A 19,466-nucleotide genomic window follows, 5' to 3' on the forward strand; every position below is an offset into this window, starting at 1 on the left:
CCCTCTAAGACACATATATATTTTTTTTCTGAAGTCCATACATTCCAAGAAGAGTGTTTCCATTGTCTTTTGTAAACTCCAAATTAGTTTTCATGAACGAATTCTAATCTGATTTCCAAATTTTAATCTGAATTACATTAATTAAAACAGGTGCAATATATAGAGAATGAATCAGATGTTAAATTATCCTTCCTACAGCAAATGTTCAAATTTTCACACACATTTCAGAGTGAGTAATAATAAAAAAAATTACCTGGCAAAACATGTCTGTCAACATGATTTTTAAATGCAGTCTTAAAAAGAAGCAGAGTATATGTTTCTTATTGAAAAAGAAATATTTCTTCTCCATTAGTAATCAGGATATCTATTAAACAGAAGCTACTAAACATTTTTAAATTAATAAATCTAAATATCTCAATTGAATAATGAAAAAAATTTTACAAACAGAACTCTCTGAATCTGTGCTGCTGAATTTTAATGGATAGCATGACAATACTGAATGATCTGAGAGGATGAGAAATTAACTAGTATTATGGCAGTATCTAAGAAAAGATAAACAAGGATGAATTAGGTCATTCAATTTCAATTCAGTCTCAAGCACAATCATACAAAATAATGTGGGATGTCAACCACAAAAGCTCGTATTGATAATGAAATCAAAGTTGCCCAAATGGTTTTACAGATGTTGCATACTGTCAGTCAATATTCTTGCTTAGTATAAGAGCGAAAGTTTAGTTTATACAAAACTGATGGGTAGAATCTCCCTGGATGTTCAAATAAAATAATTACAAAATAAAATAATATAAATGACAAAGTATAAGCACATATATAAATGTAGAACAGAACATAAAATATGGAACACATCATTAGATTTCAGAATGTCACTTAAAAAGAGTGACATCATGCAGAAAAAGTGCTTTAAGTGGATTATCTTAGAGGCTGGTCTCAGTGTCATTCATTAAATCTAGAAATTATGTGTAACAAAATATAAAATAATGGTAAAATTTGTAGATGAGCAAGTAATTAAAACATGGCAAGTGGGTCGCATTTCAATATAGTGCACTTGTAAGGTATTGATCATTTATGAACAATTCATATTAGCCATATTCTTGAACTAGATTGCAGTATCCTCATATCTAAGGACTGCAAACCATAGCTAGACTTTAAAAAAAAAAATGTAGACTTTGTATAATTTGCTAAATTCTGCCATATAAGTGAGGGAAATACACATTTGAAAAGGTTTGAGAGAACAAAGATAAACAGAAAAGAAAAACACAAACACATCCCCCCAGTGGACTGATGGACACACCTTATAATGAGAAACTAAAAATCTTAATTTAGTAGTTAAACTCCATCTACCAAGTATCCTGTTATGTGCTAACAAACATGTACAGTAAAAAGGTTTCTGACAGCTGATTATTCTTTCGTAGAATCATAGAATGGTTTGGGTTAGAAAGGACCATAAAGATCATCCAATTCCAACCCCTATGCCATGGGTAGGAACCCCTTTCTCTAGACCAGGTTGCTCAAAGTCCCATCCAGCCTGGCCTTGAACAATTTCAGTGATGGGGCAGCCACAGGTTCTCTGGGCAACTTGTTCAAGATTCTTACCACCCCCAGAGTAAAGAACTTCTTTCTTTTTAATATTCAATCTACTCTCAATTTACTTCATAAAATGAACAAAAAAAATTAGTAAAATACAATAGTTGAAAACTAAAGTTAACAGATGTATGAGAGAAAGGGTACATATATTTTAATAAGAGCAAGTAGCACTTGGAAATCCCTGTTTAATAATGTCAATGCCTAAATATCTTTCAATAAGTTATAATCTACCTCAAATAAATGTACAAGCTTACCTCAAAGGAGCTTGGGTAGGGCATTTAGGCACATAAAAAAAATGAATGGACCGGATTAGACATTTGTGAGGGTTCTTCTCAGCCTTAGCTTTACTAGTCCACATAAAAAGATGGTTTGACCAATGTCCTGAGTGCTCCCAAAGTCAGCATGATAGGGGAAAAAAATCATAAGGTTTTACATCAAAGTTACTTGTTCTAAAGTAAATCTCTCTCTCCGAACTAGTCATCCTGCATCTTCTCAGACTAAACAAAAGAAAGTGACATCAAGACATGCTTCATCACAGTGTTTCCATGAATGATGGAGAAGGCTGAAACATCTAGCCCAACAGCATAGGTCTGCACTGTAAATACATGCAAATTTGTTAAGTGAAGCAACTCTTTCATTCAGAGAGATTAGGTTCTATAACAGCAAGACAAATGGGATGAAAACAAGACTCAGGACCAAGTTTTCAGAAAGAAAATATTCACAGCATAAAAATATGACAGCCTCTACCATGTATGATGTCTGTTCTCAAACTTTTCTCCACGGAGACAGTATCCCATAAAATATTTTAGTGTCTTTCAAATCTGTTTTTTCATGCTCGCTTGGAACATCAAGATGCTGCCCCTGTTGTTTTGCTTATTCGTTGTTTTCAAGGTTGTCTCATTGATTTTTAGTGCATAAAACTCTTTTAAAGAAACTTCAGTTTCTGGAGCATAATTTTGCGACATGAAGTAGTATCTTCACAGCTTCAATCATTGTATCAGTTCAAAAAAGGAGTTTAAAACTTGAAATGACAGCATTTCAACATGCATAAAGAGTCATTTACTCCCAGGGACCACTCCTATCTTCCGCAGGAGGTGCTTATTTGTGTTTTTTGTTTCATGAGTGATAGATCCATGGATTTGCCTCTCATTCTCCTAGTCTCTCAAGAAAGTGTTCTTTACACAGAATAACTGGCAAAGCCACAGAAGTAAAATTATGTCAGTCTAATGTTCTCATGTAGTTTCATATTTAGCCTGTCTGTTCTGACAGGTTGCCATGCTTAAGGATAATGAAACAATTTATTTCAAGTAACATATCAACCACTTGGAAAAGCTAAAGTTATTCTAACTTAATATTTATGTGTCATACACCTTGTACTTCTCTTTCTTTATCTTTGCAAACTACAAAAGTTATATAAAGTAATACAGTTGCAAAATATAGTATCCTCCTGAGGTTTCCCTACAGAACCTATATGGTTGAGGGGGATCAGGTAAAAAATTACTACTCATAGAGAGACCAAAAAAAAAAAAAAAATCCATAAGTATGACTCCAGACAACTAAATTAATTGAATATAGTCATAATCCAAATTCAGGCTTTTGTTAAGATTAACTAAAGTATTCAGACACCAACATCACACTAAATTTATTTATTTAATTGACAGTGATAAACCTTATCCCTGTCTTTCCACTGATATTCAGAATAGCCATGAAATCCTGGAGAAAGGAAAATGTTTCTGACAATGATAAATTTTTGTTAGAGTCGTCCTTCCCTACATTTGTGTGTACAAAATCTAAATATATGAAATATGAATCTAGAACAAATATAGTCTCTTTTCATGGAAACTGATTATTTGGGGGACCAGTAATTATTCAAAATGCATTGCAGATAGAGAAAATGACCAAACAAAATGCCACCCTATGCATCAAATCATAGGTATTTCCACTCGGAGTAAAATTATTTTAAAAGAGAAGAATCACCACTTTTGGAGATATATATATGTATAACATAATTTATAATACGTTATTACATACAGGTGGGTGTTTAGTTCATCATTCGATTTTGGATTTAGATTTAAAATAAGGACACTGGGGTAGAAATGCACCCACATGTGTGCTTCATTGGAAATGTTTTTTGTGTTATATGTATTTTTGTGGGGGATTGTTTTTTCTAACACCTTTATTCATAAATTTATTCTCTTTGTTCCTTTTTTTAATTATTATTCCTATGAACTTATTCATTAATTTATTCTTTTGGTGCTTTGCCGCTGAAGTGTCAACCATTTAGCACACAGCACAGTACACTGTTAATAGTAGTTATTATAGGAAAATATTATTAGGAAGAAATAAGGAGAGAAAAAAAGTGAAGAGATATGGCTCACATTCAGGATGTCTGAGTACATTGCTTTTGGGAAGGGTCGACATTTTTTGGTTTAAAAAAAAAAAGTAACTCACAAGTGGCTTTAAGAAATTAAAAGGAGAATAGATTACTCTGCAGTGAATAAGGGTTTTGAGAATAATGCCCCAAAACACAGGAAATCATAAGAAGGAAATATTCTTGAAGCAGGAAAAGATCTTGAAAGCCACACTAAACCTGAGGTCATAAACCAAAGGAGACATGCATAAAAGTAAATTGCTGAAAACAGAGAAGACTCAGTACATGATTAAGAGTGGTGTTGAAAAGCCCTGATAGCATGGCAATATGGTTTTAGAGAACAGAAATTTGTATGCATGCTGGAAATACTCCATTGGGTTGAAGAAGTTAGCAGCCTAGAAGCTAAAAGCCTTTTTTAGACTTTCTTCTAATGTCAGAGAGAGCAGGAAAATCCTTCATATAATGACTGGATAGTTACCCTCTAAAGAACAAGTCAAGGGAAACTATACTCCTAACATGAATGTCTTTGTTAAATTAGACCTGGGATCATCTGACCCAGTGGAAGGTTTCCCTGTCCGTGTCAGGGAAGTTGGAACTAGATGATCTTTCAGGTCCCTTCCACTCCAAACCATTCTGTGATTTTATGCAACACCTGTACCACCTTTTCACAATTACTCAACTATTTCCACTCATGGCCTCCTATGTGGGTTGATGCTCTAAAGGTGAAGCACACTTTCTTTATAACTATTTTAAAAGAACTGAATTTTAAAACTCACTCCATGCAGCAGTCATAGATACAATAAATCTGCACTTTTGACCAACATAAAAGATAAAGAAGCTAACATCTCTATGCTTCTTCTGAAATCCTGTTATGAAAACTAAGTTTCTGCATTTTTAACAGGAATTTCTACTTTATTTAAAAATAAGGAGCAATGGGATTTATAAGACTAGGCAATCAAGGTTTTAAGTGGTGTTTAAATATTATTTTTTTTAGCCTAGGTACCGTTTGTGAAATTAAATTCTTAATAATCTTTCAGACATTTAGCATTTGGGAAATAATTTCCTCAACAGTAGTTCAAAGGTTTAATGACACAGTAAAGGCTTTGAAATATGATGTCATCCCTTTCATTCTAGAAAGTTAACTTTTAAAAAAATAAATATCAAAGCAAAAATACTAATGAGGAAAAGATATGGAGTTCATCTCTAAAACAAGATACGAGGATGGGGAAACAAACTCTTCTATCAAAATGCTTTTGTGAGATTTTGTCCTGTGTTTTCTGAACTGTAATAGTTCCAAAATCTTCACAATCAGGCTTCCAAAATCTATAATTTGAAAATATGAGAGGAGGCACCTTCTCTGAACTTCATCTCCAAGTGAAGGCTAGATGTAAGTTTAACGCTGGGAACGTTCTCCCTCCCCTCCATTCCATGGCTGACATCTAGCCCAGATCTACTCTGGTGGAAATGGAATATTCATTGATGAGATACAGAAGGCCTTTTGGAAGGTTTTATCCCATTCAATAGTGTTAGTCTGACCCTAAGCCTCTGCCTAACACTAATTGTTCAGAGATTTCTTGTTTGATCAAATTTCAGCAGATATACATTTAACAACGTTGGTCTGGGTTTCAAACACCGCTTTTATTTCTCAGGATAAGATAATTGCCATTTATGAAAGTAGGAGAATTATTTTGTGTTTCAAAAAAAAGTTGCTGAACCACTCAAACTGAAATTGTCTGTAGGATTATTCATTCTTTGTCAATTATTGATGTCCTTTTTTTTCCAAAAGAGAAAAATAGTCTCACTAATTAAAGTTTGCTCATGTTGTAGATAAGTGAAAACGGACTTTTAAAAGATTTATCTGGCAATTTCTTTAATAGCTTTCAGCTGTCCTATAAACATTTAAACAGTCCATTCCAGAGTTGCTCTGCATTCCTGAATGACATGAAGTAGACTTCAGTTATCGTGATACTACTCAGATTCTTGTGAAGCACATTGGATGATAGTATATTGCAAAAAATAGTAACAAAAATATAAAACAGAGATTTTACAGCATTCATGCCAGTGGTGGTGGACATACACCAAAATCCAACATATTGCTATCTACCTTCAAGGTTTATGTATGATCTCTTCACTTTCCACATTGCAAATATCTGACAAATTTGTTATCACAAGAACAACAGGAACAAGTGTAAATTCTGGAGAGAACGCCAGCTGTACTCTTCATTTGAACTTCTAGGAAAGGTTATGTGAATAGTGCAAAATAAATGAAAGATTTCAATGCTTATTAAGAGTCAAAGTCAGTAGACAAACAGATAGGTAAAGATGTGAAGAAGAGTCCAAGGAAAAACAAAAGAAATAATTTTGGTCAGTTGGATTCATACTGTTCCCACAAAAGCATTGCATAACCAATGATCAACAAAAATAATACTAAAACTATATTAATAGCAGGTTAGCACATTGCATAATATGTAAGAGATTACTATATTTTACTATTTACTGTCTCAATTCTTGGACAATAAGTTTTTTCGGTGGAGTTGGGGTGCTCCATGTTCAAAACCCAGGCATAGCTGATAAACTTGCTCTATGGGTCACATGGGAAACAAATAAGTGGAATCTACAAACAAACCAATAAAATTCTGATTTTTTTTTTTTTGCATGCTGGGTGGAATAACATGCTAGAAATTGTGAAAAAATTGCAAATTTCTTTTCCTATCTAAATCTTTTGAGGTTCCTTTAGAAAATTTTTGATGGTTTCTTTGTTTGCTTGTTGGGGGGATGGCACAAAACTAGGAGAGGTGCAGACAGACCAATTCCATCTCTTTTGGATTTAGTACCAATGATATATGTTTATATTCATAAATCAGAAACTTTCTGTCTAAATGCCATATTAGTTCTGTAGGTAAATATTTTTCTATAGAGTAGTAGTACTAAAATTTTTTTTTGTTTCTCGTAGTAACTTTCCTGTTCTTTTTGAGCAAGTTATAAGACACACTAGAAAAAACGCAATACTTTAACTTCTCTTTCTTTTCGGCATATTTATTCCTATGGAAAAAAAAATAAACAAAAACTCCAACCAAACAAAAAACCACCCACAAACAAAACAAACAACCAAAAAAAAAAACACCAAAAGAGAAAATCAAACCAATGAAATATTTGGTTTACTAGCAAACCCAAAATAAAAATAGGTTTCCAATGCAAATTTTTCTTGATGGAACATTATCAATAATTTTTTTTCAGCTTTCTATTAGCAAGCGTTTTTTCATCCTGTTTACCCTCTTGGGTCTCTTCCAGATGGAAACAAGTGGGATAATCAATAAACAAAGCTGCTCAGTATATCTGCCAGATTTTAAATATTAAAATCCAGACCCAGGGAGGGAAATCATGCATGCACATGTACGTGTGCATTAATGAGTAGATCCAATGTCTCAGACATTACCCAGGCCAACTAGTATTATTTTATGCTTGAACATTACCCAACACACCTGGCATTGGATCTAGTATATGTTTCTGATCTATCTACAAGTTTGCCAAAGCCGCTTTTGTGGTTGTTGTCACTCAGCCTCCTATATAGACATAAACTTACCTTCCCAGATTACAACTAGTTGTTGTAAAAAATTTTGAGGAAAAGAATTTATGGAGAAGACACATATCTAATGTGGGATTTGACCGTATAAAACAGGATAGTGAGATCACATTAAGAGTTTTGGCAGCTCTTCCATTCAGCTCTCTGCTAGTAAGCATAATGTGATATGGAGGCCATAAGAAAGTCATTAAGATCTCACTTTCTCATACCAATCTTCCACTAAAAATATCTGTGAAGTACTATTTTACACTGAAGGAGAAATTCCAAGATATCTCATGTAAGTCAATGACATTCATTGTATGAATTTTAGAGCAGGAAAAAAACCCCAACAACTGAAGACAAGCCAAATTATGATTTCAGAAGGCTCTGTATAAGGCTTAATGGCTTCTCTGGAATAACCTTAAGTTTATTTGAGTGTCACATAGATCAGAATTTCATATTAGATCTGACATTTTTCAATACAAAATCATCAAATAAAAAAAATATTTCAATCATCCTGCACACAAACGTAACCTGAATTATTATTTTACAAGCTCATCTCAGCTCTGCATCTTCTTTTGCAAGGATATAGGGGAGGATGGGTTGGATAATTAGGTACAAATGACTTGAGTGTGCAAAACAGAATGGGATACACACACTTCTTCCTAGAATCCTTTCATTCTGTTTCACATGACTATGTTTAAAGAATGAAGCAAATAAAAAATTTTTCTGATTCACTGAGATTAAACACATTCAATTATTTTGCCTACTATATTTTTGGTAATGCAATACAAACAAGAACATAAAGCAGACAAATCTCACCAAGGCTCTGACATGTAGTCAGTCAGATTCTGACTATAAGTCATTCTGACTACCAGCACAGATTGGAATAATACAGTAATTTTTTACTCACTTTTCCTGAGTACAGATGTTCATGGTTCTCTGATCATCTTACAAAAGGAGAAGATTGTCTGCAAAGAAGGTCAAGTCCATCTCTTTTTCTAGCAAGGGTACTGTGATGCTTTGACCATTTACCCCAGAACTTACAGAGTAAGTTACCAGATTTAAAGACTAGCATGTGTATTTGCTCCTCCACTGCTGCATGTGTAATGTACACAGGATCTCAGCATAGTCACCATTTAGTCTCTTTACTTTCTAAGCCATTTGTAGATATGTTCCAAGCTCAGAATGGTGTTGCATAAAACTGTCTCCCCACTCTAAGGTTAGCTGATTTAAACAATATCGTATGAATGAAAGAAAGATAAATCAGTGGTTAGAAGGAAAAGCCAGCGGAGGGCTTTGTGTGGACTCTTCTCAGATTTCCTTGTGACTTGGTCTGGCTGACTGCAAGATGTAGATCTGATGGAAAAAAATTGGTTGTAATTTTAACAGTGAGAGATTTCAAAATACGTCCCTGCACTTTGGCTTTGTATCACCTAAGGACTTAAATGGATTTTTCTGAGTTATTGGAGCAAAGAGTAGTAACATAGTTCTTCTTTCCAGTGAAAACACAGCATCAGAGAATACTAAGGGTTGGAAGGGACCTTAAAGATCATCTAGTTCCAGGCCCCCTGCCATGGACAAGGATACCTTCCACTAGACCGGGCTGCTCAGGGCCCCACCCAACCTGGCCTTGAACACATCAGCTAGTAGATATCATTTCCATTTCCCACTGTGCTATGGTGCCTCCCTAGTGTCCTTCATCCTCTCTCACAGCTCAGCACCTAAAGTTCAGATATTCTGCACTGGAACTCTCTGCATCCCTATAGATTTATCTTCAGGATCACCATAAAGTATCAACAGATTTCTTTCCATATTTATTTCCCTGGCACCATGTAAACTTTATGAGGTACAAGACAAATATGAACCCACTTCTGTATCATTCTTCATCCTCCTCTTGCTCCCCCTATGTCTTCTTTGGACTTCTAAGAATGATTCCCTCTATAACATCTTAGATCTAAGAATGCAGAGGAAAAACTAGGGGATTATGGTAATACCACATATTCAGTACTGCTCTGCAACGCAATGCGCTCTCTTTTTATATAAAATAAAGCCAGTCCTTATAAATTGGAAAAAAAAAATGCAACCCGTTTCCATGGAGGAATAAAAGGATTAAAGAAGCAAGAACATGACCACAATTTTAACTGAGACATGGAAAACCCACAGAGCAAAACTAAAAATACAAGAAACAGAAAACAACAAAAAAAATCTCGAGTGTAACAGATTTTTTTTTTTCTCTAGCAGCAGAGGAGATTATATGTGCTTGAGAAAGATGCAGTTTCAACTTTGCTTCAGTAGCTGAAGGCTCATCTTTGACAAATTCAAGAAACATAAACCGATAAACCGAGTGGTGACATTGTAAGGGTGAAATTACAGAGCATAAAACGTAGCGATGACATCGAAATGAATATTGTTCATGACTTGCACCAGAGTAATGAAGGTGTGGAAAAAGGTTACAGTTTGTCTAAAGCCTGACATTTTTTACCCCTTTGGGACATCCTCATCACGAGTGACAGTGTATGAGAATTTTTAGTAGAATGATGGAGTCAAAGGGTAGAGCATTCAAATGCAATTATAAGTCTGTTACATATGCTTGCATTCACCCAGCTTGCTTCATCAATGTTCACAATAATTGTATTCACAAGCTACCTTCCTTATTCTCGTTTTTTTTTTAATCTGCTTGAAAAGAGTAGAAGTATTCCAGATATATGAGTCACTATTACATTCTGTCAGATCCCAAAAGACAAAAAAAGATGAAGAAAAAAAATTTAAAAAAAAGTAATGTAATTTTGTCACTCTTCAGTGTTGGATTAATTCCAGACCTCCCACTTAACACCACTGCCACTATTTAAGTGGTAGCTTCCGAGAAGATGTTTGTTTATCAGTCCTTGATCGTTTCAATATTCATTTATAAGTTATTGTATGAAGTGTGATGGCCACATAAGAGAAATACGTAGGCAAGCTGCAGGAAATTGGATATTAACCTCCTTCACAAATATTGTGTATAATAGCATGGATCTGTATCTGATTGCATCTGATTTAAGGCATTAGGCTTCATCTGTTGTCTTAGAAGTGTCAAACATCCATTGGTGAAACTCTTAAGATCTTCTAGAAATAAAAAACATCCACAAAGCCCAAGTCATGACTGTAAATCTTGGCTAGGGCAGGTACCCCTTTTGAAAAACACCTCTAATACTCCTCCCTTTTGCTTTGACTTCACTCAGCTTCTCTCTTTGCTATTCCAGCCCCCTATTTTCAACCCTGAATTATCATTATAACTCTGGTCATTTATTTAGTGATTGCAATAATTCAACCTTAGCATATTGAATGTGATCACTGGATCACTCTTCTCCTGAGGAAACATCTCTTAATAAGAGGGCTGCTTGCCCTTCTGGATAATCTGGATACTCTGCATGTCACCTTTTATTTACTCTCATTTTGTTAATCTTTGGTGATGATGATATAGAAACCAATGCCTTTAGTTTGTAAATTCCTTGTGTTATAACTTTGATTGTAATAGATGATCTTTGACAATTACTAACAAAGTTAAAAGTAAGAATATATAGGATAAATCCGGAAGGTTAATCAGGAGCTGAGCTAAAAATGTTTGGTTGTTGGTTTTTTTTATAGGCTTTAATTTGACACAGTACTTTGTTTTGATATGTTTAACTGCTATTAAAAGACTTTGACTGCATCAACACACAGTTTGACTGCACAAACTACACTACTTAGTTTTCTTTTATTTAAAACTAAGAAAATCTTTCCCATCCTTGATATAAGAAAAGAGTTGGAAGTCCAGACACTGCATTTTGGAATGGTAATTTAACTGTTAGTACAGTAAATGCTCCTTTCTATCATACAACACAGAATCACAATATATAGTGTGAAATCCAAACTTCTGGCTGTAGTTGCAACTCTTTTTTTGTCAGTGGCCTCCAGGGATGACTATAGTCCTCAGAAAGAAATTGACAAGTCAAATTTGAATGACTAAAAGCAGAAGATGATCAATACTGAGTTCCTGAGAATTAACAGTACTTTGGATATTACTTCCAGCATGGGTCCTGCTTCTAAGAAAAATCTGTTGGTCACAACTCTTTTACCAAGGAAAGCACCAAAATACCTCTTAAGATGCCACTCACTTGAAAACAAAATTTACCAAGGAATTGTTTTATTCTACAGAACCAGCAAGTAGTAATGTCTTTAATGAGACAAATTTTCATTTTTCCTGCATTACTCTTTCAGGATCCATATTCTTTTCCAGATTTGTGTGCTATAAGATACTGGTAATCACAGTAACTAACCAGTAAATGGAAGTGTCGTCACAACATCCTTCAATTCATAACTTCACTAACAGTTGGAATAATTTTCTGTTTTCTCAAGGCAAATTTCAAGGTACTGTCCTAGATCACATTAGGAAAAACATTTCTTCTTCATTAAATTTTCTAGTTAGAAATATGTCCTTTGACTACAAATAAAAGTTTTGAAGCACTAAAAGCTGAAGACAATCTGATCAGTGGCTTCATTAGGAATGGCTGGCTTCTCGAGCTGTCAAAATGTCAGATTACTTGCATTAAAGAAATTAATCAATTTCTGCTTGCCATGTCATTAGTAGAGACATGAACTAATTTGAAGAATAAATACATTTATTCTTTGCACATTTTACTTGTTAATCTTTCAAGTTCATTTCAGGTGCTTATTCAGTTGCTCTTTTTCATACGCAAACTGGAATGGAGTCAAGTGACTCATTTATACCCAGTTTTAGGAAGCCTTTTCCTTTGAATATGAAAAGTCAAGAGATGAGATTTCTAAATACACAGAAGAGTATTAGAATTTCTAAACTCTGATTTCACAACTAAGTAGGTCCTAGAACACAATTAATTTTACATTTTAAAGTAATTCTCATGAATTCAAATTATATCTTTAAGAAAAAAAATCTTTTAAATGCAGAACATGCAGAATAAGAAAAAAAAACGCAATCAACTAACATAGAAAAACAGAAAAGGGAAAATACGTAACAATTTGCTTCTTCCCACCCTTTGAAGATGCTTCTAATTCAAAAATGACCTTATCTGGAGTGGTTGTGATCAAATAGCATCCATGGATAGCTTCCAACCAAATCCACTCTAAGACTGTATGATTTACATGCTCTAAGTCTGAAATTTCCCATCAAATATGTCAACCTACATAACTTAAGAATAAGAACCAACCTTTATTAACTGACACAACACAGATCTCTTTACGTCATGTTTATCATCTTGGTCTAAATCTTGCAAGATATTTGGTCTTTTTTACTTCGTCATAGTTTTACTTTTTAAAAAAAAAAACCCAAACCAGGTGAATTCCAAATTCTTTGCTTTAGCTCAGAAATATAGAGAAGTTGCAAAAAACTTGAAGAAAGCTAACTGTAAACTGAATTTGTCCTCATTCCCAAATTAGTCATACTGGAAAACTCTGGAATACTCTATCTCCACCCCACTATTTTCTTGATGTTTCTTCTCATGGACAGATGGCTCTACCAAGAACTTGTCTTCACATAGCAGAGAAAGGATTGACAATGAACACTGACAGAAAGAGAATTATGTTTGATTTAAAAGAAGGAGAAAAAATCATGAACAAAATCCAGAATATCAACAACAGGTCCAGAGCACAAACACTCAATTTCCCAGTTGCTAATGATGCACTTTTGAGCAAACAGATTATGTTGCATGGTTTGTGAGATGCCACTCTCTTCTGATAAGGTTCCCTCTCCAAAGAGCAGAGCGTAAGGTACTCAGCCAAAGCAGGGCAAAGATTGCCAAATATCTACTACAAAATTCTTCTGAAAGCAAGAGGTCTTTGATCCCTCGAAGTTTGCTACTGGCAACAGTGAATTTGCAAGGGAAAATTTATAGGGCAAGGCTGCAACACTCTGTATTATGCTGGAATATGTTTCATGTACAAGATTAACTACCTCCTTCCTAAAGGTACTGATATGTCAGGTCTGAAACTGCAGTTTTAAGTTTCTAGATTTTACCCCATTGTATAGTAGTCTTTTGTAAGGCCAAAGTCATCATTACAAATTAAATATTCTGTGTCTGATATTTATTTGCATGCCTGATGTATGGAAATTAGCATAAAGATAAAACACCAACAAACAAAGGCATGAGAAGAGAAGATGGTCACACAGGTTTGCTTTAGCTCCAGGATGCTGAACAACCCTGAGTTTAGTTGTGATCAATGGAGAAAGTTCAACATCTCCATAGGTCAATGTTCAAAATTAGGCTCCTGCTACAAAACATGCTCCATTTCACATAGCAATCTCCCTCCATCCACCAGCTAGAGCAGGACCCATGAGAATATAACCTTGTTATATTTGGGGAATATCACTGAAAGAGGTTATTCAGAATTCAATAAACATACAATTGCAATAACTGTGCTAACAGATATATCAGAGTTATTGATATACTGTGTTGGGGTTGCATGACAAGGTTTTGTCAGTGGAGGGCTACAGGAGTGGCTTCTGTGTCAGACAGACCCAATGCTGGGCAAGGCTGAGTTCACTAGTGATGGTGGTGAAGGACCCACACTGGAGAATTTAATAAATTATTTTCTTCTGTGGGTAGGAAGGCACACTGGAGCATGGTAAGAAAGTGAGGAGGAGGAAGCGGCAGAGGCAACAAGTGAGGTACCAAGCTCAACCTCCATTCCTTATGTCCCTGAACTGCTGAAAGGGGGGAGGTAGAGAATTCAGGAGTGAAGTTGAACCCAGGGAAGAGGGAGAGGTGGCAGGAAGGTGTTTTAAAGATTTGGTTTTATTTCTCATTACCTTACTCTGATTTGATCAGCAGCGAATTAATCTCCTTGAATCTACTCTGCTTTGTACATGACAGCAGTGGGTGAGTGATCTCTTCCCGCCCTTATCTCAACCCACGAGCCTTTCATTGCATTTTTCTTCCCATCTCAAGTTGAGGAGGTGGAGTGATAGAGTAGCTTTGGTGGTCATCTGGCATCCAGCCAAGGTCAACTCTCCACATATATAAAAGCTAAACTTGGGCTGACAGCATTTCTCCATGCCCCAGACAGAGACTGAAGACATTGCTAGGTTTAATATAAGATAAACTATTCTGCTAGATGCAGTAACAACATTGCTGTAGCCATGTGATAGTATGACAGATTAGGATCCCAACAAGGCAGAGGACAGAAGAATGAGATCAGTTTGCAGTTACACACCTTAGCTTATGGGATGTCTTTCATACTGCTTTCTGAAATGGGGTTAATTTGTCGCTACAGCTTGTCCTCCCTGTGTTCTCACCTAATCCTTCTAACAGCAGCTTCACACATTAATGAACTTGCCCTGATCCCTATCTTTGCCTTTAGTGTTATGTCCATAATTTTAAGATGACTCCATCTGTACTGCTTATAGAGATGGGTACCAATGCTGTCAGTGAATTAGATCGTGTTTTGACCAGGTAAATGATTTTTTCTCTATTACATTGTGGAATAAGTTAAAATCTCAGTGTGGTCAAAACACAAGAAGTGTTCCTTTCAACTTTTCATGTAATCTCTCTGAAGGGTCTTAAAATGCACATGACATTAAATGCACTATCACATCATGACAGTGGTAGACTAAATGTATCCCTTTGGGTTTACATTTAGTGTTCTTCTTCCCTCCTATGCAAAGCTCAGTTTAGAAGCACTTATCTGCCAGTGGAGGATATAAGAGATATTTTCTAGGGAAATAGTATAGAATTTTACTAGTGACCTAAACACCATTTTAGAGATAGAAACACAATACTTGAGAATTTAAAATTCAAGTCTTATTTGTGTCTTTAAGTCCCTGTATTACTCCTGCTGCTGACTTTAGAACAAGAGAAGAAAATCACTTCATTGGTACCTTTCCAGAAATTCTGTGCAACAGTAGAAGAGAATTCAGTATAAAATCCTTGAGAGAAGTTAAAGGAGAAATGCTGTTATCCATTTCAGTAAGAAATACTGAGATATAAGATGGATTAGAGATAATAACCGAGCAATTGCTAAAAATCATTTGCTAAAAGTTATAAACCCAGATATTTTTGATTAATTAAAAAGTGTTTTTTTAAAAAGCTAGGAAAAAAAAAGACAGTGATTTATCTGAAAAATAAAAATTAGAACAAATGGGAGTCTTGATGAACTTTGTATTCCATGCTTTAGAAGTTATAATAGTTTTGTGATCCCAGTCTAGGTACCACTGTGCATTTCAGCAAGAAAGGTTTGAAAAGAAAAGAAGACCTTACCTATGTCACCAATTTCTGGTACTGCATCAATCACGTCTTCACTTCAGAGCCATCAATAGATTAATGTTGTCTGGAGGACTATGATGTCCTGTAATGACAAGTTATAAATCATATGAAAAAGGAATCTATCACATTCAGACAATAAAAGCATAAAATAGCCCAAACTGGAATTCAAAACATTGTATTCATCTACAATTCTACACAGATGTCTGCAAGGCATACATTAATTTTGTATGTTGTATCTATATAACTAAGAGATGGAGAAAAAATTTACATTGTAATATGGGTAAAATATTAAGTTTTAACCTTGACATTAAATAACTGTTAATATTTTTGTTTACAGGATCCAAAGGGAGAGGAATTATTCAATAACACATTATAGTATCCCTAATTATTTAAAATATATTTGTACATATCATGTCATAATTTTGAGGGGAAATACATTGAATTTTTATTGTCATTTTGATATAAATCAAATTTCTTCTTCTGCATTGGTAGTCCATAAAGACAGTTTCTCAGTCTAGTATCAAGAGATACCAACTACAGATAAGAGAGGGCTGGATTAAAAGGATCCTAATTATCCAATTTTACTACTGGGAAAAAATAACATGTGCCTGGAGAGAAAAAGAAAAAGGAATAGACCTCTGTAATTGTTAAACTCATGTAGGGGACTCAAATTCTCCTCTCTTTAATTCACATCTGAGACCTCACGATTGGTCTTTGACATTGTTCTCCAACAGTGAGTTGATTATTCTGAGCTGAAACTCAGCAGTTCATTTGTCTGTGTTACACACATATGGAAATTCAATTATGGACTGAAGAAACCTTCCTGGACAAAAGTTTTGTTAGAACTGACATATTTCAATAGAGACCTTTATTTTAGTGGAAATAGTTTTTCTTCGAGAGGAAAATTGTCAGAGAATTTACAACCAGCATTAAAAATTAATCTTTGACTTCTACTGATCCTAAACCACTAGGTACTAAACTTCAAGTCACTGTAATTAAGACCTGGCAAGAACTTTACATTCATCGAAAATGTAAGCAAAACACTTTTTTTTTGATTTTTTAAAACAATTATGGGGATACAGACATCCCCCCCCTGCACAGCCCGTTGCATATTTTGCTGAATGTTCATTTGACATTTTCAAATTTCCGCTGCTTTCAACATCTCATTGTTTAGCTAGAACCTTTAATGTTCTCAGAGTAACTCTGCAAGCCCAGAATTATAGAGTCACAGAACATTTTAGGTTGAAGTAGACCTTGGCAGGTCATCAAGTCCAACTTCAGATGAGGTCCCACTTTGAACCTAGTTTCTTTTACAGTAAACCACTCTACAAATTTCATAAATTGTTCATTTATGTTGTGCACACTATTACATCACAGAACACACATACTATTTTACTAATTTGCAGGCATACTGTGTCATAGGATTACAAAAAAAATGAGAGCAGGTACTGAAACACATACCAGAATACAGAGACCAAGGAGCAGGATTATTTTAACTTTTATAAAATTAATCAATTTTACCTTAGGACTGATGAAACGGTCCTCAGGTTCAATTAAAATTTCCCGAATAAGACCTCTTTTCCAAAATTAAGTATATTTTTCTCATATTTTGATCAAGTGTTTCAGATCATTGGTTGACTTGCTGATTTCCTGTCTAAACCTGTTTCCTGGTTTTTACTATACAGAGATCCTAAGGCTGCAATGCCCCTGTATATCTTCAGCACCTTCACTATACTATCTTCAACTAGAAAGGGTAAACTTGGGCCTTATGTCTCCATGAACACTTGTATTACTTCTTATTTTATGTGCTAATAAAGCTGAATATATTTCCTGTAAGTAATCTTTTTTTTTTTCTTTTTTCTTCCAGGTTCTCCTACTATTGTATAGAATTGGAATAGCCCCAACTATGCCAAGGAAGTTTTGCAGTGTGTTTTCATACATTATGAAACAGGCATTTTCTAAATGTGTTTATTTTCATCACATAAGATACTAAGTCAGCATTCTATTTGGAAAAAGGAAAAAAAAAAAAAAGTGAAATATCAGCTTCCAGAGGAAATATTGGAACACTTTGATTAGAAGATGAAAAGTGAATTTAGTCCACACCAGTGAGTGGAACCTACATGTTGTATTATTTTCCACTGAGTAAAGAGGACACACACAAAAAAAATTTGAAACACTATTTTGTACTATTCTAGAAATTATATTAGACTGGTGTTTCTTCTTCAATGTTCTGACATTTTGGAAAGAAGCTTATTTTTCTTCTTTCCATAATCATTGAAATAACTCTAAACAAGCTACTGTGCATCATATCACTCACTTTAGTAATTTGCAGGCATTTAAAATGACTGAAAACAGTGCCACCCACAGAGAAGACTGGTGTTGAATTATGCAAAGGTAAGCCACATATTTCATTCTGAACGAGGAAAGTAAGAGACATCCTGGATATTAAGAAAACATATCAGGTTCAGAGGTCTGTAATTAATCTTGTCAATGCACGAAGCAGGCTAGCCTGTGTGCAGTAACACATCTTGGTGTCTTTTCCTCTTCTGTGAATGTACAGCCAACCTTGGACATTTAGGATTTGAATCCATTAATGTGATTGGACATAGTCTTGGTCAGGTTCTTAAAATTCTACTAAATTCTTAGAAGTATTAAATATTTATATTATTTTTTCATAAATATTGTACAAAACCCAGGCAAATAGAATGCATTTTGCTTAGCTAGTCTACAATATATACAGATAATACAGGCATTTCTAGACAAGAGTTACATCCTGCTGTCAGTGGAAGAAGAGAAATTTGCTCTGCAGTTATCTCAGTGTGTCTGATTGATGGATAGAAAAACCAATACAGTACCCATAAATACACTTTAAAAACAATGTTGTCCTTTTTTATACAACAAGTGAAATAATATAACTGAATAAATTTATTTTTAGAACCTGTTAACACTCAAGATACATGTAGTGAAATTGACTGAAAATAAATAAGATAGACTTGTTTATTTTGTTGACCTTGACAAATGTACAAATGCTATACATGATGATTATGATGATCCATATACAAAGAAGAAAACTATAACCAAACATGCTTGCAAAGGCCACTGCCATTAGCAGGGCCCTCTCTATTGATTGCATGGAGCCTTCACTGAGAAGTCCAACAGTAGGTATTTTCAAAGGAAATTGATTTTAATGATTAAAGAGACCTTAATTTCCCTTTGATGTTTCACAAAAGAAATATGCTGACTGCAAATATAAGTGTCTAGTATAAGTTCCTTAATGGGACCAAATAGAAACCTCAAGAGAACCATTCATAATTAAAAGATTTTATTGACTTAAGTGGTCTATATCAGAAGGAAACTAAAACATAAGGTTACTGAAGACATCTAATTTTCGGTTACTGAAGAGACATGTGAGAAATGCTGCCTGTCCTAATTATGCTTGGCATGCAGGGAGCTTTTTGGTGTTAGAATGCAGTTTCAGTAAAGAGTATTTAAAAAAAAAAAAAAAAGAAAGAAACTGTACACAAACTGAACTAACTAAACTGACAAAAAATCACAAAAATGTGATTCTGCGTAGCACTGCAGTTTTGTAGGAGAAAAAAATAATTATGTCACTGTTACATTAACAAGTAAAGAATGATACCAATTTTTCTATAAAGTTACATTTAAAATTATG

General features: G+C 34.5%; 1 protein-coding gene across 12 annotated transcripts in view; it reads right to left on the reverse strand.

The window, feature by feature from the left end:
- The window catches only part of TENM4 (teneurin transmembrane protein 4), a 1,582,078-nt gene that overhangs the window by 1,212,841 nt on the left and 349,771 nt on the right, over positions 1-19,466 (reverse strand). For all 12 annotated transcript variants that reach the window (XM_064644892.1, XM_064644901.1, XM_064644900.1 and 9 more), the window contains exon 3: positions 15,788-15,875. The gene's annotated coding sequence lies outside the window, so the exon portion shown is untranslated. The remainder of the gene's footprint in view (positions 1-15,787; positions 15,876-19,466) is intronic.

Source organism: Pseudopipra pipra, chromosome 2, assembly GCF_036250125.1.
Source record: "Pseudopipra pipra isolate bDixPip1 chromosome 2, bDixPip1.hap1, whole genome shotgun sequence".
Classification (NCBI taxonomy): Eukaryota; Metazoa; Chordata; class Aves; order Passeriformes; family Pipridae; genus Pseudopipra; species Pseudopipra pipra.